Source organism: Rhineura floridana, chromosome 4 (assembly GCF_030035675.1).
Source record: "Rhineura floridana isolate rRhiFlo1 chromosome 4, rRhiFlo1.hap2, whole genome shotgun sequence".
Classification (NCBI taxonomy): domain Eukaryota; kingdom Metazoa; phylum Chordata; class Lepidosauria; order Squamata; family Rhineuridae; genus Rhineura; species Rhineura floridana.
Window position 1 is genome coordinate 183789726 of NC_084483.1, and position 23577 is coordinate 183813302.

The following is a 23577-nucleotide window of genomic DNA, read 5'->3' on the forward strand; positions in this document are numbered from 1 at the left end:
GCTCTGGCAAACAAGCAGATGATGAGGCAGAAGAGCAGCAGGAATTGGCCCCACCCATGTTTATGTTTTGGCCCATCTTACCCTTAGGCCACCAGGAGATGCTGCTCCCAGAGGGTTGCTGATGGATCAAAGCATCCCTCAGCCTCAGGGTTGCCATCACTCATAAAGCCCACTAATATGTGTTTCTGCTCATCCATGTGGGAACGAATGAGCTACGAAGAAATCACATCAGACTTTGAAACTCTGAGAAGGAAAATCAAAGACTTTGGGGCCCAAATAGTTTTCTCACCCATCCTTCCAGAAGTGGAGTGGAAAGGGAAGGAAAAATCCTCCAGGTGAATGACTGGCTATGAAGGTGGTGCCTACGCAAGAGAATTTAGATTCATGGAAGATGGCCTGCTGCCAAGTGATGGGTTGCACCTCATAAGGACTGGGAAGAATGTGTTTGGCTACAGCATGGAGAACTTATTCAGGAGAGCTTTAAACTGAATCTAAGGGAGATGTACACTTGGCGGTAACAACTAACAAAGGCTTGTGCACACTAAGAGGAACTGAGGGAACTACTGTAAGGGGCCCAGTAATAGCATTCATTAAAATATAGGAAGGAAGCCAGGCCGTAAATCACATGGTCTTTGATGTCTGTATACTAATACCCAGAGTATGGGAAACAAACAGGACAAACTTAAACTCTTAATACAGGAGAGTAAATACATCTTGACAGGTATAACTGAAACTTGGTGGGATGACTCCCATGACTGGAATACAGAGACTGAAGAACATAACTTGTTCAAAAAGAACAGAAGGAACAGAAAGGGAGGCAGAGTTGTACTGTGTGTTAAAAATATATATCCCTACACAGAAATAAAGGAGGAAGAGCTTGGTAGCTCCATGAAGACTATCTGGATTAAAATAAATGGGACAAGGAATAAAAGGAACATGGTAGTTGGAGTCTACAAGGATGAAACTTTTGCAAAGCAAATTGCCAGTGTTTCGATGAGTTTTGTGAGGCAGTCCAATATCTCAGAGAAGGGTTCAGGTCTCCTGATCCTCTGGTGCATTCACTATAGCCACCCAATTTCCATGCTTTTTAAAGTTTCATAGAAATATCTGTTGGCTATAGGTACATTCTTAAACCACAAGGTTTTTTGCCTATTAGTGAATTTCTCTGTTTTCTAATCCGGGAGTTAAGAAATAGGATCCTGTGCAAGTTTGCTGAGAATGGATTGATGCTTATTGAGTTCAATGGGATTTACTCCCTTGCAATTGTGCTTAGGATAGTTGAAACTGACCACAGGGGATGGGGAGGGGAGGAGGAGGAGGAGGGATGGGAGGAAGGGCAGTCAGAGGGGAGGAAGCGGAAGGAAGCAAGCAGGAGGGGAAGGGGAGGAGAGGGACAGGTTTGATCATTTGCATGTTTATTGAGTTGAGTGGGATTTACTCCCATGCAATCATGCTTAGGATAGGTAAAACTGACCAGGGGGAGGGAGGGGGGCTGGAGTGGGCAGGGAAGAGGGGAGGGGAGGAGGAAGGGACAGGAGAGGAGAGGGGAAGGAGGGGAAAGGCAAATCTGAACATTTGCATGCTTATTGAGTTCAATGGGATTTACTCCCATGGAATCATAGTTAGGATAGGTAAGAGAGGATATAAATAAATAAATAAATAAATAAATAAAACTGACCATGGGGGAGGGGGAGGGGAGAGCAGAGGGAAGGAGATAGGGAGGGGAGAGGGGAGGGGAAGGAGGGCGATGGGGAAGGGGAAGGAGGGGATTGGAAGGGGAGGGGCAAAGGAAGGGGGAGGGAAGGGGGAAAAGGGAGGTAAAAGGAGGAAGGGAGGGCAGGTTTGATCGTTTGCATACTTGTTGAGTTCAATGGGATTTACTCCCGTGCAATCATGCTTAATAGGTAAAATTGACTACAGGGAGGGGGATTGAGAGGATTGGAAGGGAAGGGGAGGGAAGCGGCAACAGGGAGGGGTAGGAGGGAGGAGGTGGGTTTGATCATTTGCATACTTTCTCAGTTCAATGCGATTTCTGTGCAATCATATTTAGGAAAGGTAAAACTGACCTGGGGGAGGGGCAAGGAAGGGAGGGGGGAGGAGATTGAGTGGATGGGCACTGGGGAGAGGGGAAGCCCCTTTCCTTTCCAAAATAAAAACATTATGAATAGTATCATTGCTTTTCAGCATTTTCCCCACCTTTTTATTCTTCAGCAAGCCATGTAGTCTCCTGCTCAAATTTAAACCCAAGCTGTCCCTGGCCACATCCATACCAGACCTTTATTTCACTTTACACAGTCATGGCTTCCCCCAAAGAATCCTAGGAAATGTAGTTAGTGAAAGGTGCTAAGAGTTTCTAGGAGACGCCCTATTTCCCTCACAGAGCTTCAATCTGATTAAACCACTCTGGCCGCTTGAGCTTTGTCAGGGGAATAGGAGTCTCCTCTCAGCCCCCTTCACAAACTACACTTCCCAGGATTTTTTATTTATTTATTTAATTAATTAATTGATTAATTAAGCTTATATACCGCCCAACTAGCAACAGCTCTCTGGGCGGTGAACATTAAAAATACAATAAAAATAACACAATACAGTATATCACAATACAAAACTGTACAAAAAACTGTACAGTCTAAAATCAAAATATAATAATTTAGAATTAACAGGAATTAAAATGCCTCAGAGAAGAGAAAGGTTTTAACCTGGCGCCGAAAAGATGATAGTGTCGGCGCCAGGCGCACCTCCTCGGAGAGACCATTCCATAGTTCAGGGGCCACCACTGAGAAGGCCCTAGATCTTGTCACCACTCTCCGGGCTTCCCTATGAGTCGGAACCCGGAGGAGGGCCTTCGTAGTAGACCGTAGTGTACGGGCTGGTTCATATCGGGAGAGGCGTTCCGACAGTTATCGTGGGCTCGCGCCGTATAAGGCTTTATAGGTAAGTACCAACACTTTGAATCTGGCCCAGAAGCATATTGGAAGCCAGTGCAAACGGGCTAGCACAGGTGTTATATGCTCAGACCGCTTAGTTCTTGTTAGCAGTCTGGCCGCCGCATTTTGCACTAGCTGTAGCTTCTGAATCGTCTTCAAAGGTAGCCCTACATAAAGCGCATTGCAGTAGTCCAGACGCGAGGTTACCATAGCATGTACCACTGATGTGAGGTCCTCCTTACTCAGATAGGGACATAGCTGGGCTACCAACCGAAGTTGGTAGAATGCATTCCGGGCCACCGAGGCTACATGAGCCTCAAGTGTGAGGGAAGAGTCTAAGATGACTCCCAGACTACGCACCTGTTCCTTTAGGGGGAGTGTAACCCCATCCAGGACAGGGTATATATCCACCATCCGATCAGAGAAACCATCCACCAACAGCATCTCAGTCTTGTCAGGATTGAGTCTCAGTTTGTTAGTTCTCATCCAGTCCATTGTCGCAGCCAGGCAACGGTTCAGCACGTCGACTGCCTCACCTGAAGGAGATGTAAAGGAGAAGTAGAGCTGCGTGTCATCAGCATACTGATGACAACGCACTCCAAAACTCCTGATGACCTGACTGTCTCAAGTGAAAAAAAGGACTAGTGTGAGTGTGGTCCCCTGATTAGGCAAGCCAAGCAGCTGTGAGTCTGGCTTTTAGAACACTGACAGTTGGTTCTTAAGTTCAATGCTAAATTTATTAAATTAATTAAAAGTCAGCCAGGCTTTTTTTTAACTTCTAAACTGCAGAAGAGGAAGGTCAGAATGTGGGGCAAGGTCAGCAATAGGATTACAGGTATTCTGAACATGACTGATTTTTAATTAATTTCAACAAATTATGAGAACTCTGACAGAAAAAAGTCCAAAAAGGGTCTGGGTTTTTTCTCTCTCTTTTTACACTTGGAACTCTCGCTGACTGTTTTGTATATCACCATAAAAATTTAGAGGGTTGTTAAGCAAGTGTTTCTGAGTTCAGGACTATAAGTTTTGTAAGGTTTTGTTTTGCAATGAGCTTATGGGAAGCATCAGAATGGCACGGGGGTATTTTCAATTTTCAAATGAGTGGCTGCTCAGCTCGAAGTTTTCCTGGATGAATCAGACTATCTAGACCCTTTTCAATCAGGCTTTAGGCCTGGTCATGGGACAGAGACTGCCTTGGTCACCGTGCTTGGTGACCTAAGCTGGGCATCAGACAGGGGGAGTGCATCCTTGTTGGTGCCGCTGGACCTCTCAGTGGCCTTTGATACGATTGACCATGGTATCCTTTTGAACTGTCTAGGTGCGATGAGATTGGGACACACTGTTTTATGGTACCTGATGGACAGGATCCAGAAAGTGGTGCTGGGAGATTACTGCTCAACCCCCTGGCCTTTGGCCTACGGGGTACCACAGGTTCCGTTATGTCTCCCATGCTCTTTAACATTTATATGAAACCACTGGGAGAGGTCATCCAGAGATTTGGAGTACTATGTCATCAAGTTGAGGATACTCAACTCTCTCTCTCCCTACCACCTGATCGCAGGGAGGGAGTGCTCATCCTAAACCAATGCCTGGAGGCTGTGAAGGGCTGGATGTGGGCTAACAAACTGAAACTTAATCCAGACAAGACGGAAGCGTTGCTGGTCAAGGGGAAAACTGCACCCCCTTTCTGGATCAGGTTGCACTCTCCTCGAAGGAGCAGATGCTGGATCCTGCCCTGCTGCTTAAACATCAGGTGGCTGTGATAGCCAGAAGTGCTTTTGACAAGCTCAAACTGGTCCACCAGCTGCGTCCGTTCCTGGAAGCAGTTGCCACAGTGACACATGCATTAGTGACATCGAGACTTGATTACTGTAATGCACTCTATGTGGGACTGCCCTTGAAAACGGTTCGGAAATTACAGTTGGTTCAAAATGCAGCAGCCAGAATGTTAACTGGAGCACGGCGCAGGTAGCATATCACCCCTGTGCTTTATCGACTCCACTGGCTCCCAATTTGTTTCCGGGCCCAATTCAAAGTGCTGATTCTGACCTTTAAAGCCCATATGGCCTTAGACCAATGTACCTGAGGGACTGCTTATGCCCATATGTACCTGCCCGGGATTTAAGATCATCTGCCTCTATTCTCTTCTGCGTGCCTGGAATGAAAGATGTTAGACTGACAGGCACACGGAAGAGAGCCTTTTCAGCTGTGGCCCCCAAGCTTTGGAATACCCTACCCCAAGAAGCCCACTCTGCTCCCTCCCTGATGGTTTTCCAGAGACTTCTGAAAACGATCTTGATCCGGAGAGCCTTTGGGAGGGACTGAGGGTAGAGCCTGACACTGATTTTATGCCTTCTATGTTACTTCTTACCTCTGTAGTCCCTTCAGTACCACTCCCTACATGTATGTGTGTGTGTGTGTGCGTGTGTATTGTATTTTATGTATTTTAATTGCAATTTATGTATTTTAATTTATTTTAATGTTTTTGTGATCTTTATTGTGTACAATTTTATTATGTACATGTTCAGTTTTATTGTAAGCCAGCCTGAGTGCCCTATTATAGGGTAGAAGGGCAGGATAGAAATATTTTAAATAAATAAAATAAACATTGTGGAATGTGAAAAATCCACGCTGCTATAGTATACAGCCATGCTCATGGCTGTATAATTAGAACAAAAATCTTTAAAAAAAATAATAAACAAAACATCTTTTTAAAAAAGCTTTTTAAAAAGCTTTTAAAAGGTCTTAAAATGCACTTCTAGCATCATATGAAAACCAGACAGACAGATGATAGATTATGTTTTTATATGGACTGTATTTGTGTTTTGTTGTACGTCACCGACAGTGGCAGATAATCTCTGCCAGATGGGCATCTAACAAATCTAATAAATAATAATTATTATTATTATAGATAGATAGATAGATAGATAGATAGATAGATAGATAGATAGATAGATAGATAGATAGATAGATAGATAGAGATAGATAGATAGATATAGATAGATATAGATAGATAGATAGATAGATAGATATCAGCATCCAGGGGATCCATGATCTCGGTGGGGATCATAGTGTAGAGGAGAATTAACCCTTTCTCTTTGCAGCAGTCCTGAGGACAATCGTCCACCTGAAACCAATATTTTGCTCTGGAAGGGGAGCTGCTGTTAGCTGCTTCCCTTCCAGGACAAATAGCAGTTTCAGGAAAAGGGCATTTTCATCAGAAGTATAATGTGTATGTGTGGAGGGGAAGGATTAACCCCTCTTCCACCTGCACCACAATCCCAATTTGTATTTGTATTGCAGCTGGGGACAAGTGGAACAGCCTATTTCTGGCCAGTGTCAGTCCAGAATGAATGTGTTCATTCATAAATCCAATTTGAATGAATGAATGAATGAATGAATCTTTATTTTTACCCCGCCCTTTTTCCAAAACTGGAACTCAGGGCGGCTTACAAATAAAAACTACTCATAGGTAAAAAACATACAAAAATATACAATTAAAATAGAATTAAACTATTTGTAACATTAAAGTCATGAAACATACACTTAAGATACTAAAACAATTTAAAACATTAAGAATAGGACCATAGAACAATACAACAGACCTTATGAGGCCCTATCTTAAACATCTTCTAGTCCAAAAGCCTGTCGGAATAAAAAAGTCTTTGCCTGCCGACGGAAGGATAGCAAGGAAGGGGCCATTCGTGCTTCCCTAGGAAGAGAGTTCCAGAACCTGGGGGCAGCCACCGAGAAGGCCCTATCTCGTGTCCCCACCAATCGCGCTTGCGAAGGTGTTGGGACTGAGAGAAGGGCCTCTCCTGAAGATCTCAACACCCAGGCAGGCTCATATGGGGAGATACGGTCTGACAAATAGCCTGGACCTAGGCCATATAGAGCTTTATAGGTCAAAACCAGCACTTTGAATTGTGACCAGAAACAAACTGGCAGCCAGTGGAGCTATCATAACAAGGGGGTTGTATGGTCCCTGTAACCAGCCCCAGTTAGCACTCTGGCTGCAGCTCTTTGTACCAGTTTAAGTTTCCAAACAGTCTTCAAAGGCAGCCCCACGTAGAGCGCGTTACAGTAATCTAAATGGGATGTAACTAATTTTATCATTAATCTGCAATTTTTAAAAAGTTACAAATATTTGGATTCAAATAATACTTTTATCACAAAATGTATATTTAAATATTTCTTTTATACCAATGTACTCATTTTTAAATGTATTTTATCCTAAAACACACATTTTATTTAAAAAAGATGCTGAATATGCTTTTTTAAGCTAAGAAATGTCTGAAAGACCTTCCCTGCAGCCCTTTCAGGTGGTGCGATCAGTAGATGGGGCCCTTTTGTTAGTTCCACTGCCCAGAGAAGCTTAGGGGGGGTGGTCCGGGAGAGGGCCTTTTCTGTGGCAGCCTCTAAGTTGTGGAAGTCCCTTCCCACCAAGGTGCATCTGGCAACTTTGCTGTACAGTTTTAGGTGAATGTTGATGACGCACCTGTTTACCCTGGCCTTTGACACCTGAGACGTATATTTTTAGGACCTACCCTATTTTGTGATTTTAAATTGTTTTTCATTCTTTTTAATACTGTATTTTAAAGTTGTAACCTGCTCTGGGACTTTTGGATGAAGAGGGGGGTACAACAACAACAACAACACAGGAAAGTGTGAAATCTAATAATAATAATAATAATAATTCAGAAAAGTGTGCATGGGGGTGCAGTTTAGGTTGGTTTCTTTAAAAGAATGCAGACCAAACAAAATTATCTTCTGACCCTACCTGCAGTCCCTATCTGAAGTTGCACACAAATGGGAAATACGCATTCTGTGTTCAACTCTTTGCCAAAGACTTATTGGAAAAGGTGGGTTTCCAAGCAAAGATTTGAAGTTTTTTTTTTCTTATTGTTAAATCTGGTGTGAAAGAAGAATTGTGGGCATTTTCCTGGAAGTCTGCCAAGCTGTTGGAGTAGAGGCAATAGTGGGACAGAAGGAACAAGTCATTTCAAGTCATTTTCAACAATCCTAAAAAGATTGTCTGTCAAGAAAGAAGCACAACTTCTGAAAGGCCACAGGTTACCCACACCCTAGATCAATGCAACACTGGGCACTCTGAGGCATTCTGGGAAATTTTAAATGGTGGCTCATAGCTATATGCTGCCTAACTGGGCTTCTAGTACAGACTCTGTGCTGGTGGACCATGACAGGTTGCTGGGGCCCTAGCAACTGGCCAAGGGTACCATGTGCTGATGCCAATCCTGACACCAAACAGGTACTAAGTGGGCACTGTGTAATACTATAAGCTTGGCAGGCCCTTCTCAAAAAAATGTATGTATCTGTTCCTCCATGAAGATAAAAGAGTTGTTTAATTCTCCTTGCCTTTATTTAACAAATAGCGTCCCTGGAGCCGTCTCACACAGATCCCATTGACAAAATATGCCATGGCGACTTTCCAGTAACTAATTTGTGAACAACAGCCTAAATTTCTCTTGTAATAATGGCTTGAGGGGCAAAATGTGTCATTTGTGATTTAGAGTGCAGATTAGCCTGCCTGGTTGGTCAGTCTTATATTTGTCTGGGGCTAATCAATGGTTTGTAATTCATTTTAGCTGATCATCTTGTGTGTAGGTTGCTAAGTAGCTAAACCTGTTATGCAGATTCAGCTATATGGGTGTAATCTGCTTAAAGTGCATTTACATTATCCAATATTACTGCTGTGTGTCACATTAGAAGTTTGTGAGGGTTATATTTCATGTTCTGCACCCCAGTGGATGCTGTTTATGATTACCAGATGTTGGTAAGAAAGTGTATGTTTCTTTTGGAATATCTCTATTTATACCCACAAACACACTCCATTTTAAAAAATAACCACCAAATGTTTAATAACTTACAGAATATTGTAAAATACTGATTGATACAAGGCACTGAGGAGCTGCGTCTGGTTCATACAACACATGACATGTCAGTGCCATTATAATCCTAACGATACCAGTAAATTCAGCTTTCATTTCTTGCTGCTTCTGGAAATCTGCCTAAGGCTGGTTCAAGTTTGCAAAAGGGCAATGGAACTTCCAGGGCATAACATTATGTCCTAGGCACAGTTTTTCTTGCTCTGTGCTAGAGGTGAAATGTCATGTTCTGAGTTTTGACTCTCATATGTAAAAATTGTCCCGCGTTCAAACTTTTCTACTGATCAGGGTGCCTTGAGCTGTATGTAAACCAAATTTCAGATTTATGACTGCTATAGAAATATTTTAACTTTGTATCCTCTTCTGTCACACTTTTCTGTTTATTGGAATGATGTTACTGTACAGCTGTGATTCAGTCTTGGTCATTTGCATGGAAATATTTTAGCCATGCATCTGACAGATATAAAAATGACCCATTGTAAAACAAATACTCATTGAAGTGCCTTGGACTATTCATATACTGAATATTACTTTCCCAGGTCATGTAAATATGCAAACAATGATGATATCCCTGTGAATCAGTCCGGAAGGGTCAAACCAGATGCAACACCATACAATTGGCAACTGCATAAATAGCTTTTTAAAAGTAAATTGGAGACATTGGGGACCCAATCTGGATCAGGACCCAATATTTATTTATTTTATTTTTTATTTATTACATTTATACCCCGCCTTTTCATCATAAAAACCCAAGGTGGTTTACATATGGTTCCCAGGCTGTCTCCCATCTAGGCACTGACCAGACCTGACCCTGCTTAGCTTCAGCAGGGTGCTGGCCTCATGTGCCTTCAGGCCATAGCCTGGTTCCAATATGGATTGGGACCCCAGGACGTGATGTTTGCATTAACAAAAAAACTTCTTTGAAACAAAATGGGTGCTTTTTACCACTGCGAATAGCAGGTTGAGGGGATCTGAACTGGAACTAGCATGGGGAGGTGGAATGGTTAAAACCCACACACCTCCCATGCCAAGGCCTCAGTCCAGATTGGGCAGGGTAAGTGGGCTGTAACTATTTGCAATTCACTTTTAAAAAGCTCTTCGTGCAATTGCTAAATTAAGTGAATGGTGTCTCAATCTAGCTTGACTCCCAGACAGCACCGTTCTAAAAACTGGCACTCAAAACTCTAGAATCCCCTCCCTCTAGAGTGGGGTAGGCTGCCTCACTGTATAGTTTTAGGCAGCACGTCAAAACATTTTTGTTTTGCAAGGTTTTGCATTTGTGGGTTTTGTTTAGCTGTCTGTCTATATTAGCAGCATTTATCTATTTTCTTTTGCTGTCTGTCTGTAGTAGCTTTATGAATTGGCTTTTAAAATATGTTTTTCCTCCTTTCGTACTGTCTAATATTGTTATAAGTTTTAAAAACTATACACCACATTGTGAACTTTTAATAGAAAAGGAGTCTGTGCATTTTAAAAACAAACAGACCAGCCCTGTGAAATGACATCATAAAAACAATGTTACAGCAGCCCAGGAGCTTGGAACCTTTGCCTCTTTGTAAGTAAGATGGCAAAGTTGAATAAATGTTGAACGTTGCTATTGTCTCATAGACAGAAGCCCCTGTTGTGTCCAGATTGCTGACCTGATTTGGGGGAAGAAGAAAAAACCTTGCTGATATGCCACGTTGTCATTTCTAGCCGTCCTTGGAAAATTATTAGAGCCTGGTTAGCTCACTGAAGCTCTATTGTTCGCAGCATCCCCTTTAGTTTATACACTTAGCATTAGTATCTGTACAAACCTATCCTCTGCTTTAACTTGATTTACTCCCCTAGGACACACAAAGCAGTCATAGGAATCTGTGCATTAAGACAGAGTGTGTGTGCCCTCGTGGTGGTGAGTTTAGGGTATTAATATTTAATAATTGTTATCTGAGCTCATTTTCTCTAGGTTCTCTTAGGTATAGACTGATCATGTGACACTTGTTTGCACAGACAAAAGGGAAATGCTATGTTCCAGTAGGGCTGGTCTAAAGAGCCCCTGAATACTGTGGACCATTTATTTTCAGGAGGTGGGCTTATGCCGAAATTTGCTCCTTACCTTCAGCAGTGACAAATTGTGGTGCAAAATAACAAGAGGTAGCAGCAGCAGCCACAAACTAAAGTTTTAAAAAAGAACCATCCCTGCTGCTGAAAGTTGAATTCAGTGAAAAATTCAAAATTCAATGCACCCCCTCCTAATCAATTCTCATACACATATTCAGAGGGCTGAATTTGCCCCCTACACACACACGCAAGGATTGCTGGACTGTTAAATTTTGTTTAACCTTGTCCATGGGCTACATCCATGCCTGTCATGGCCCCGTCAGAGGACTCATCAGACGAGGATGACTCGGGAGTAACAGCAGCAGACCCAGAAGCAGCAGACCCAGAAGGAGAAATGGAGGAAACTCCTGAGAACCCAGCTCCTTCTCCCCCTCAGCTGCAGAGCACCCCAGACACAGCTGAAGCCCTTCAGCTAGACACTGCCAGTGAACAGGATACTCCCCCCTCACCTGCAGAACGTAGACAACAGAAGGTCAGGCAGAAGAGGGGCAGGCCTGTCCACTTAAGGCCAAAACGCTGATGGCTCACACCTGCTGACAAACCTGCTCCTTAAAAGTCAAACCTTGGTTTCAGCTTGTTGGTGACTACAACGTCAGGCGTGACCACTGTGTGTCTTCCTATACCCTGAACCTTGACTTGGACTGATCTCTCGGCAAACTAGACCCGGACCTTCACTGACGTCTCTTCTGGATTTCTGGCTTGGCACGTAAGCTTTGAACGGCCTCTGCCGTTATCTTGCTTCCTCCTTGCTAGCCTGGCAGATTTAAAGCCAAGCTGCCGGCTGAGGACTTATGGCCTGGCAATTACCAATGAATCTCCAGCCCTGCCTGCACCCCCACCGACACTGCTGTCTCAGTGAAGAGCTGACAATGCCCTTCAGTCTATCATAATGTTAAGTTTGCCAGATCAAAATGGTTACAACTGAAGGGCAACTCTTGAATTACGTGGCATGTTATATAGAACGTCAGCTTTTGGGGCATCGAGATTGGCCCCCAGAGGTGTATAATCAGCTCCAACCAGGATGACATGGTGGTCTAAGATCAACCTCAGTCAGGATGCCACTTCTTCCAGCCATCACATTAATGAGAATTGGGCCATTTATACTTGGTTCACACAGTATCGGATGAATAGGCTGCAGCTCAATGGTAGGACATCTGTTTTGTATGCAGAAGGTCCCAGGTTCAATCCCTGGCACCTCCAGGTAGCACTTTGAGAGACCTCATTCTGAAATCGTGGAGACCCAGTGTCAGTCACTTTTATAGAGCTAGATGGATCAATGATCTGGCTCAGTATAAGGCAACAACCTATGTTCCTATTTTTTCCATTCAAACGTGTGTCTGAGGTAGGGATGTCAATTTCGGTTTTCTCGGTTTCTCATGTTTCCAATCTTAAGTTCAGTTCTCCACAGTTCTGCAGAAATTTGTGATTTTTTTAAAATCCTCATAAAAACTCTCTAGCATTTTAGTGTGAATTTCTCATAAGAAACATACTTTGTAGGCGGTTTTGACTAATGTACACATTTTTGCAAGCAATCTCTCATCATATAATGCATTTTTGTGTTATTTTCATGAATATATTCATTTTTATGCACACTTTCCCAAATATATGCATTGTTATAAGCATTGTTTGGTTGGCAAACCCTAGCACAAAATTCAAATAAGTGTGAATTTCAAAGGATGGCTGTGTGTCAGTTCTCGTATTGTTTTGGAAAGTGTGAATTGCATAGTTTCGACTTGAAATGCAAACTGAATCAAATTTCTTACCACCCCTAATCTGAGGACAGTTGGCTGCTCATTTGGAGGCAAACAACTTACTTTGTGATATCTGCCCATGAGTCCTTGCACATTGTTTGACTCAGTTGCACCTTTTTCTCCTTGGGGAGAGCACATGGTTTGATCCCTGGCATTTCCAGATAAAAGTTGTCAGACAGCAGAAACTGGGAGGGACTTCCATCCCAGATCTACTGCAAGCCATGGCGTAATTACTACACTATAACTGTATATTAGTTTTATATGACTGTAGCAATCATGGCTTCCCCAAAGAAGCCTGGAAATTGTAGTTTAGTATGGATGCTGAGAATACTATATTAAATATCCCTATTCCAACCTCCAAAGTTACACAGTTTCCTGGAAAGAGGCAATAGGGCCTGGTCTGCCCCCCCAAACACATTTTGCCCCCTCCCATTGTAATGGCAGCAGCAGTAAAAAAATAAAACAAATTTACACAGTGTCCTGATAGGAATGCCTATCACTCCCTTCCTTGTTATCAGACCAACCATTTGATGATTGGAGAGGGATGACAGCTCCTTCTGCACTAGGGTTACCAAACCTCTAGGTTTGGCCTGGAATGGCCAACAGTTGAGCTCTATCTCCAGAAGAATTGCCAACCCTCCAGGAATTGACCTAGGTCTCCAAGAACCTCTTGAGGCCAACACTGGAGATTTAACAAGCCACCACTGTGGTCTCACACTGGCCTGTCATCTCAAGAGGCCAAAGCAAGAAGCCTCCAACAAGTAACACATGAAATTATTTCCATTAACTCTGTGTTACTTTTCTGTGACAAAGGGAATTAAGCATTGCTTGCTTGATTTTTACGACAATGATGAGACAAGTGAGGCGATTGCAACATGGATCTACAATATGCTACAGAAGAATGGACTCAACTTTAACAGGGTGTCTTCTTATATGACTGACAAAGCCCCTGTAAATTTTAGAAAACACAAGTCAGTGTATCAGAAATTAAACCAGTTTAATGATCACCTAATACAAGTGAGATGCAAATGTCATATAATCCACAACTGACTCAAACATGGGATGAAAGTCTTGAGTTTTAATGTAGAAACACTTATCCTCAAAGTATACAGTGAGTTTAGCTTCTCATCCGAGAAGGCAGTCTCATTTGTCCTTTTTTGAGTTTGTTGAAAGGCAATACAAAGATGTGCTTTGGCACATATCCACAAGGTGGCTGTCATTTCTACCCACTATTGAACACATTCTACAATGTTGGCCTGCATTGAGGGCATGCTTTTTTCAGAGGGGTAAAAAGAATGTATGAAGATTATACAGGCAGCTTTCAGTGAGGAAGAACACAAATCTCTCCCTCTTTGTTATATTTTTTGCACAATTTGATGGTAATCTTTCAAGATGCTGTGAAGAAACTGGAATGTAACAATGTCAGCTCCACAGAATCCCATTGTGTCATGGAAGGCATGGAATTCAAAAATAAAGAGAAGAAGAGAGGACAATTATATGGAAGATCAGCCCAATTCATTTTGGACAATGTGTCTCCAGCTGACAACAGAAAATTCAAAGAGGAAGACTATAAGACATTGACACAGTGCATGGAATACACGTAGAAATGGTATGATGTTGAAACATTACCTTTTTAAAAACAAATGTCAGTGCTCTCTCATCACAATGATGTGAAATGGGCAAATTTACAAACCCTTGCTACAGCACTCCACATTGAGATTGACATTGACAAGCTGTACTATGACTACTGCCTACGACCATACTACCCTGAACATGTCCGATCTCGTCTGATCTGGGAATCTAAACAGGGTCAGGCCTGATTAGTACTTGGATGGGAGACCACCTGGGAATCTGGGTGCCATAGGCTTAGAGGAAGGCAATGGTAAACCACCTCTGAATATCTCTTACCATGAAAACCCTATGAATATATCCAAAAGATTCATAGGGTCGCCATAAGTCATAATTGACTTGAAGGCATATAACAACAACAAAATGATAACTACTGTGTTTTACAACAAATAAGGGAAGATGTTCTTTTCAAGAAGCAGAACATTGATCAGAGATGGGTGAAGGTTCTCAGACAAATGCCATCGAATAGTGGCAGCCAAATTAAGAAACGGGTATTTTTCACACTTTCCGTTCCAGCATCTAGAATCATAGAGTTGAAAGGGGCCTATAAGGCCATTGAGTCCAATCCCCTGCTCAGTGCAGAAATCCAACTTAAAGCATACCCAACAGATGGCTGTTCAGCTGCCTTTTGAATGCCTTCAGTGTTGGAGAGCCCACCACCTCCCTAGGTAATTGGTTGCATTGTCGTACCACTCTTAACAGGAAGTTTTTCCTGATGTTCAGGTGAAACCTGGCTTCCTGTAACTTGAGACAATTATTCTATGACCTGCACTCTGGGACAATTGAGATCCTGGCCCTCCTCTGTGTAACAATCTTTCAAATACTTGAACAGTGCTATCATCTCTCCTCCCAGTGTTCTCTTCTTACAACTAAACATGCCCAGTTCGTCCAGTCTCTCCTCATTGGGCTTTATTTCCAGTCCCCTGATCATCCTCGTTGCCCTCCTCTGAACCTGTTCCAGTCTACTGTGAGAGAATTTTCAGTTTAATAACACAACTGTGGCCCAGGGACAGAAACAGGCTGAGTGATGACATTGTGAGGTGGAGCTGCAGGTGAAAGTGAACATGACCTGTGCAGAGTTTCTAGACTTCTTAAAAAAGAACCCAGATCTGCTAAAAGCATCAAAAGACCAGCTCAAATATATATTTAAAAAGCAGGAAGCTGAATACAAGCCAACCCAGCTTTAAGGTAAAAACATCACATTGCAGTTCAAGTATTTTAGTATGAAGATGTCATGCTGGCCACCGAGCTGAGAGGGAGAACAGAACAAGCTTAAGAGGGCAACAGAAATGGCCTTTGCTAGTGGTTGTCTTTGGAGACTCTCCCCAGGGTTTGTAAAAATGTAAACACAATTTGGGTTGGTCTTTGACAGTCCAATCCACCTCCTGTGTAGCTTGGAAGAATTTGGTAACATGTGCCTGTTGGACTGTGAAAGACCAACCCAAATTGTGTTTGCATTTTGACAAATTTGTACAGCAGTCCATTATCTCAGAGAAGAGGTCAGGTCTCCTGCTCCCCTGGTGCATTCACTATAACTGCCCAATTTCCTTGGTTTTAAAGTTTGATGGAATTATCTGTTGGCTATAGGTACGTTCTTAAACCGCAAGTTTTTTTGCGTATTAGTGAATATGTTCATATGCATTTGCAGCATTATTGTTAGGGATATGCACATAACTCCCCCCCCCCAATCTGATTTGTGGTTCTGATTTGTAAATACACATCAGGTCCAAGTCAGGCTGGACAGATTTGGACCTTATGTGACCTAACTCAGATCTGAATCTGGATCACAATTTGGATATTATAAATCTCCAGAAATTCCATTGACTTACATTGCAAAACTGAAACTGCATAACTTTCTTGTTTTTTGACCTAGTGACATGAATTTTGGAGACATGGGAGCTGCTGTTTAGGGGATTAAAGCTGCCAAGTTGCAGATGGATAGCTTTTGGTTTTTCACACAGGGACATGGAATTGGGTTACATGGTAGCCCCTAGAGAGGGAATTAACCACGCCAAATGTCAGGTTGGGTAGCTCTAATGGATTTCATGCTAAACACCTTCAGTTTGCTTTTTTCCACAAAAGTTAAGAAATAAAAAGACAGTGAGTGCTCAATCATGCCATACTCCTGTGTTTCCCCTGTTCCTTTCTTCAATATTTTGAAAAAACAATTGAGTTTTTAACAATTAGATTTGTGATACTAGACATGAGTGGGAAGCATTAGGCGGCACGGGCTGGCAGCACCATGGAGATAATATGCATATAGGGACATGGAATTTGGTGACATGGTATCCCCTATAGAGGGGATTAACCCTGCCAAAATTCACATGAGTAGCTCCAGGGGTTTTCATGCTAGCCACTTCTAAAATTTGCTTTTTCCAATAAATTTTGTTGTTTTTTTAAAAAAAAATACCCTGTTGTATAGGGGGCGGATTGCCAACAGCAGTAGTGAGTGAAGGGAAAACAAAAATATTGTTTAATATTAATAATATTCACTGTGGTTAGCAATTGTAAATAACAACAACAATAATTCTTAATTCAGAATGCTAGCTAATGTGCCCATAAGGTTTGGCTGGCTGGCTAATACTACTAATAAAAAAATGTATAGCCACACAAGCTGGCTGCTTCTTATTGTTTGTGGGTAGCAACTGGATGATGATGATGATGAATTCAAAAAGCTGTGGCTAAATATGCCCACAAGGTTTAATAATAATTCTTATCAATGAGAATCAAATTTTAAAAAGAAAAGAAACTTTTTAAAAAAACAATATGTAAATAAGGATGGGACTGGAATCGATTGGGAAAGAACAGAAAGCATACACAAGTTGAACAAATGCCACCCAATCCCCACCAAAAATATCTAAGAGACAGAAATTTCAAAAGATTTCTGCATTTTATGACTTCATTTCATTTGAAATGTGGTGTTGGAGGAGAGCTTTGTGGATACCATGGACAATAATACTGGGAAAAACTGAAAGGAGTAGAAAAAGGGGAAGGCCAAACAAGAGATGGATTGATGCCATAAAGGAAGCCACAGAACTGAACTTACAAGATCTGAACAGGGTGGTTTATGACAGATGCTCTTGGAGGTCACTGATTCATAGGGTTGCCATAAGTCGTAGTCGACTTGGAGGCACATAACATCAATGACTTCACTCCTTCCAAGCACTGTGATTGGAGAGTGTTGGGTGGGGTGATAGAATTCTAGCCTTCCTCTCTCTCTCCTCCCCCTCAGTATTCTCCATTATGGTATTGTAATTGCTCCATTTTTGAGGCACCCTGTATAGATTCATTGGAGACTTTTGACCTAGAGATCTTTACAAATCTCTACATATCCATTTGGGACTGGCCAATGTGCTCTGTAGATATTTGTAGCTGCTTCAACCTGATCTGAATAGGATACAAAAAGGCCAAAATCAGTCTTCTTTGGTTTGTTATTTGTGAGTTGTACAAATGCAATCCACACCCTTAATTATTATTACTGTTGTCATTCTCATTATTAGTTCAGATTAGAGCCTCCTTTATAAAACGTGTGGGCTTCATTCCATTATTAGAGATCTTTAATAGGTTCCTCTGTGTATTTTGCTATTTATGTGAATAGATTGGGACAAATATGATTTAAGGGACACTTATTTTGTACTTGGAAATTCAGAATATTGTAAGACATGCCCAAGTATGCCATTTATGATGTTGCATACCAAAACATAACAAGCTGGTGGTGATTTTGGTGTTAGTATAGTTGAGCCTAGTCTGTGCCAATGGTTTGCACCAAATCACCCTTTTTAATGTTGGGGTTGAAAGTAGTGCTTTCAGGGACCAGAATTATTTCCGGGAGGTGGGGTTATGTAAATATCATTTTTTCCTGGCTCCCATTCACTGTCAATGTGAGATTTTTTCTTTATAACTATTTGGCCTTTTCCCTAGCAATAGTCATATGGACAATCCCAGCCAATCAGAAATCACATAGAGAATGAGGTGACATAATTAGTGACAATGAAGCTATTTCAGAGTGAGGGCACTGTTTTCAGAACTGGCAAATGTTTCAAAAAGTTTTCACATCAGTTACTGAAAACTCACCAAATGGGGGAGGTTTCTCAAAGACACATTTGCCAAAAAAAAGCCCCATCTCCTTCCAGCTAAGTCGTCGTGCCTAGTTGTTTAGATGTTGCAGACAAACTCTAATGCAGATGTGGCCTCCTGATTGTGGGAGAATCTTTTAGACATATGTTTATGAGCTGATTTTCCTTCAAGTAAACAACCATATAGCTCTGTTGGAAGGTTCAGAAAAAAGGAAACAGTACATAAAAATTCAATTCTTCTCCCATCGCCACCCACGGGAAATAGCTGTGTTTGGAATTCTGTCAGGGGACTTTGGAAGAGGAATGGGTGGGGAGAGTAACAGGTGTAGTGTACTCCAAAGTATGTTTCTATGAGAAAGGAAGGGGCTTATAAGTAATTGTGTATGCATCTTGAATTGAACTAGTTTTTACTATTATGATTATTGTTAAAGCAGTTTTCACAAAATGTGTGATACTTTTAATGCCAATTAACATGCTACATTTTTCTAGGGCAGGGTTTGATTTCAAGGCTAAAACAGATGTGGCATGAGTTGTTACTACTACTATTTTTATTTCTATTACTGTTACTATTACTATTTTAAAGCATCAAGGAGAGGGAAGGATTGTTCTCGAATAGTGTAGCCCTGATGAAAGAAAGAGAGAGAAAATATTGTTAATGGTCTTGCAACCTCCATCATAACTACCTGATCTGAAGGTGGCTAACAAGTAGCTTAAAAGATTGCAAGTCTATAAAAAAAAAATAACACAGAATAGCAATAAAGCAACATTCAACAAAGCAACCTTGAATCAATCAAGAGCTAAAACCCTTACAGTGGCCTATCACAGGAGTAGGGATGGAAGGAGCTGTCAATTTTGGTTCTTTCATTTTCTCATTTTTCTAATCTTAAAGTCGAGTCTCCACATTTCTGCAGCAATCTGAGATTTTTTAAAAAAAAAATCCTCGTGAAAATTCTTGAGCTTTGTAATGCGAATGTCTCCTAATACAGTAATACCTCAGTTAAAAGTCCTTCAAGAACAAAGCTCCCTTTAACTAAGTCTTTTTTAAGGTGAAACTGACTATATTTGCTATGCATAAACTTTCAAGCTGATGCCTTTGCTTTAAAACTGACCAGCCTGCGTTTTTGCTTTGGTATCAATAAATTGATACGCCTGTGTCTTTGCTTTGCAGTGAAACTGAAGCCTTTATGTTTCTTTTGCATTAAAGAAATATCTTGCTTCCTCCCAGGGCTGGGGATGGAAGAATCGAATATCATTCAGAGGGGGAGGGGGAGGGTTCCAGGTAGGCACCCTGTAAAGCCCCTGTTGAAGCTGCCCCCACCATCTATGAGTGGGTCTAGGAACCTATCCGTATTCTTTCCATGTTATTCCTACCTCTGGTACCAAAGTTTCTGTTAAAGAAGTAATGTCCAGGAACGCAACTACTTTGTTAACTGAGGTATTACTGTAAATACTTTTTTGTATGCAGTTTTGACTATTGTACACATTTTTGCAAGCAATCTATCCTAATAAAATGCATTTTTGTATGTTATTTTCACTGATATATTCATTTTGTGCACACTTCCCTCTAATGTATACGTTTTTGTAAACATTGCTTGGTTGGAGAGCTGCATTGCAAAATTTGGATAAGTGTGAATTTCAAAGAATGGCTGTGTTTTGGTTCTCATATTGTTTCAGAAAGTGTGGATTTGATAAATTTGACTTTTGGCTTTAAATGTGAACTGAATCGAATTTCTCCCCATCCCTACACAAGAGTTGGCAGATTTCAGTTTTGCAGTATCTATGTTGTGTTTTACTAGAACCCTGAGATCCATCAATTGCAGGAGACATACACTAGAATTAAAGAACATAGGGTGATAGCCAACTAAACAGTTCCACTAGTGCAAGGAGTTTTAACTGCGCAGTAGAACTTCCCCACCCTCTTGTCTCACCATGCGCCTCCTGCTCAACCTGTAACTATGTTCCACAGTTTCCTCTGTCCCTCCGGAGAGATTTACAGGACACACGGGGCATGTGGGGAGGGTGAGAGGAAAGGTCAGGGAAGTTCCACTGCACAGCTAAAACTTCTTAGGCTAGTGGAGCTGTTTAGACACCACGTCTGAGCAGGTGCTAAACAGGAGGTTTGTTATGAGAATCAAAACAGAGCTGAACTCACAATTCTTCCGCACACAAATCTTCTCCAAACTTTCTTCATTTAAGAGGTGTAATTTAAAGGGGGAGACAACAATCATGTTGTCGCTGCTACCGTTAAAACAGTTTGGAGTCAGGAATCCTTGCCAGTCTATTGCAAGTCATTCAGAGATCTACCTGTAGATGCCAATCTGCCTTCAGATGTCTGGCTTAAGATGTCTACTATGATCTAAAAGCCTGGAAGAATAATACAAATATTTTAGTGTGGTGCTGAAAAGATCGCGCCAGGCAAGCCTACCAGACAAAGGCATTCCATAGGCAAGGAGTCACAACCGAAAAGGCCTTTTCTCCTCACTACTGTACTGGATGTATTTTTTTTAAACCACAGTTTACATTTGCACTCACCTATTCAAGAATCCCAGCTTGTAGTAGGTCATCAGGCATATGTGCACCCTTCACCACAAATATGTTGTAACATAAGGTTTGAACCAGGGCACTTGCAGATCTTAGCTTGTGTGCTTAACCACTATGATAATCGATTTGGGACCTATTCCAGATGCCAGAAGGAGCAGGTGTTGAGGACAGGTGCTGGTCTTAGAGAAGGAAATCTGGGTGCATAGCTGGTCTTCCTGACAATTTAATTACATTGTCGTCTTACGTTATTTTAAATTATGCTTAGATTTATAGCTTTGGGACTCTGTTGAAATAACCGCATTTATCTTGTAATCAACCTGTGTCCATTTGGGAATAAATGACCCCCTCGCTTACTCCACCCCAATTTAACTATATGTGTTCAATCACCATTCCTGCACTTTGCAAGAGACAGTCAAATTTGTTCATTGGTGTTGCATCTAAATACTAAATAGACTTTTGTGTGTGGCGTTTCTGGAATTACCTAGTGCAGAAAAAGAGAGGCAACTGATGTTTATATGAGATTTCTAAGCTAAAAATCTAGCCTTGAACTTTAGTTAAGGATCTGAACTTCGGAAGATTTCATGAAGTGAAACCACTGAATTTTTGCAAATACACCCGACCTGAAATGATCCATCTGTGGGAAAAGCTAAGAGAGAATTGTTCCTGGTGATGTGCTCAAGGAGATTAATTGCCATCCTTATAGTTTAGGTTGACATTGTATTGTTATATATATAAAAAAACCCTGTGGTGTAATTCATATATCCCTAAGGCTAATAATGTGTGAACTCAACCATGCAAGTAACACAATATCTGCATATTGTTTTCCTTTTGCCCATGTAACTCTATTTAGGATGATAATACAGTTTTTAAAAGGCTTGCAAGAAACTCCAAATCCAAATGTGTTCCCTTTTATTTTGCCAGCCTGTCTTGTTTGCAATGATAATCCGTACAGTGAAACTCTCAGTACACAATCTGGCAAGACCATGCATTGAACGGACACGCCTAATGCACCTATACTGTCTTCCAAAGGGAGAGAAGAAACCATCTTGTGTGCCTACAGGTTACTTACTGGCATGATCAATTGTATTGAATGCCAGCTGGGTTTTTGCAGAGCCATCAGATACTTGATCCCTTTCCAAGTAAAGTAGTAACTTCTGTTAGAACAATTAAAGTTCAATTTTTTTATGTATGAGCTTTGGAGTTACACAGAACTCTTTTAAGGTATCGGAGTTCAAAAGCAAAAACGTGAAAGGAGAAATCAAAAGATGTTAAATGCTTGATCTAGATGCAAATGCAGCAGCTGAACAATAAATAATAGAGCAGGAAGACTTAAACCAAGACGTTGGATTGGATTACAGACTGTCTGTATATCCTTTTTTTTCTCTGTTTCCAGTTTTCTGGACAATGAGTTGGATCTACAGTTAGTCATACTTAAGAGTAGTTCCACAAATGTCAGTGGGCATAATCTAAGCATGAGTTGTCTCAATCCAACCCAGTGTGGCAGAGCTTCTTGTCCTTTCTGACTTTCTAAAAGTCTATTATTTGCCTTGAGAAATATTTTACAAACTGTTTGTAATGGTTGTGATTTGGGAGGCAGTATTTCAGTTTTATTTTTTGTCCTGACATGCTACTAACTTTGGCCTCATCTGCACTATACACTTAAAGGAGCCTTGGGTCCCCAGTTGTTGTTGGATTACAATTCCCATGAGCCCCATCCAGCATGCCCACTGGTCAGAAATGAAGGGAATTGTAGTCCAGCAACATTTGGGGACCCAAGGTTGGGAAAGGCTGATTAAAGCTGTGTCATACCACTTTAAACAGTCATGACTTCCCCCAAAGATTCTTGGGAACTCTAGTTTGTTAAGGAGTCCACTGTTCCACTCACACAGCTACAATTTCCTGGGAACAGAGATGGCTTTTTAAACCACTCTAGGAACTGTAGCTCTGTGAGGGGAATAGGAGTCTCTTAACTCCTAACTAAGCACCAGAGCTTGGAAAAGTTACTTTTTTAAAACTACAACTCCCATCTGCCCCAGCCAGCATGGCCACTGGATTGGGCTGATGGGAGTTGTAGTTCAAAAAAGGAACTTTTCCAAGCTTTGCTAAGCACCCTTAACAAACTACACTTCCCAGGATTCTGTTGGGTAAGTCATGACTGTAAATACTGCTTTAGCAAACTCATTCTTCAAATGTGGATCCATATGTAGCCAAAACAGCACCATCCACACACAAATCAAATCTTTATTGTTACGGCCAATGACCAGCATAAAATAGAGACATAAAACTCTCATAAAAAGAGATAATCCTAGTATACAGAAGACTAAAATGTAATAAAATGGGGTAAGAAAATACAAGATAAATTTGTTAAAATGTGATGTTATAAGATAAGATTATTAAAACATAAGGTTATAAAACTCCAAGAGGGAAGGGGGGGTGAAGGTTCCTGGCTAATTTTGCTTGCTGCAGCGCAAAATTTGGCAACACTTAAGCGTAATAAATGTATTTCAGTCAGAAAGAAGTAAAGAAACATAGAATGCCGCTGATCATCCTGGGGTTTTCAATAGGAGAGGTTCAATTAAAGTTCTACGTAAATCACAATAGAATGAACAGAACAGGAGAACATGGGTCACTGTTTCCACCTCGCCAG

General features: G+C 41.4%; 1 protein-coding gene and 1 pseudogene across 4 annotated transcripts in view; both read left to right on the forward strand.

Annotated features, from left to right (window-relative positions):
* PRKCE (protein kinase C epsilon) overlaps window positions 1-23577 on the forward strand; it is a 472683-nt gene that overhangs the window by 341529 nt on the left and 107577 nt on the right. The window lies entirely within an intron of this gene.
* Window positions 14434-14551, forward strand: LOC133384640 (5S ribosomal RNA; annotated as a pseudogene).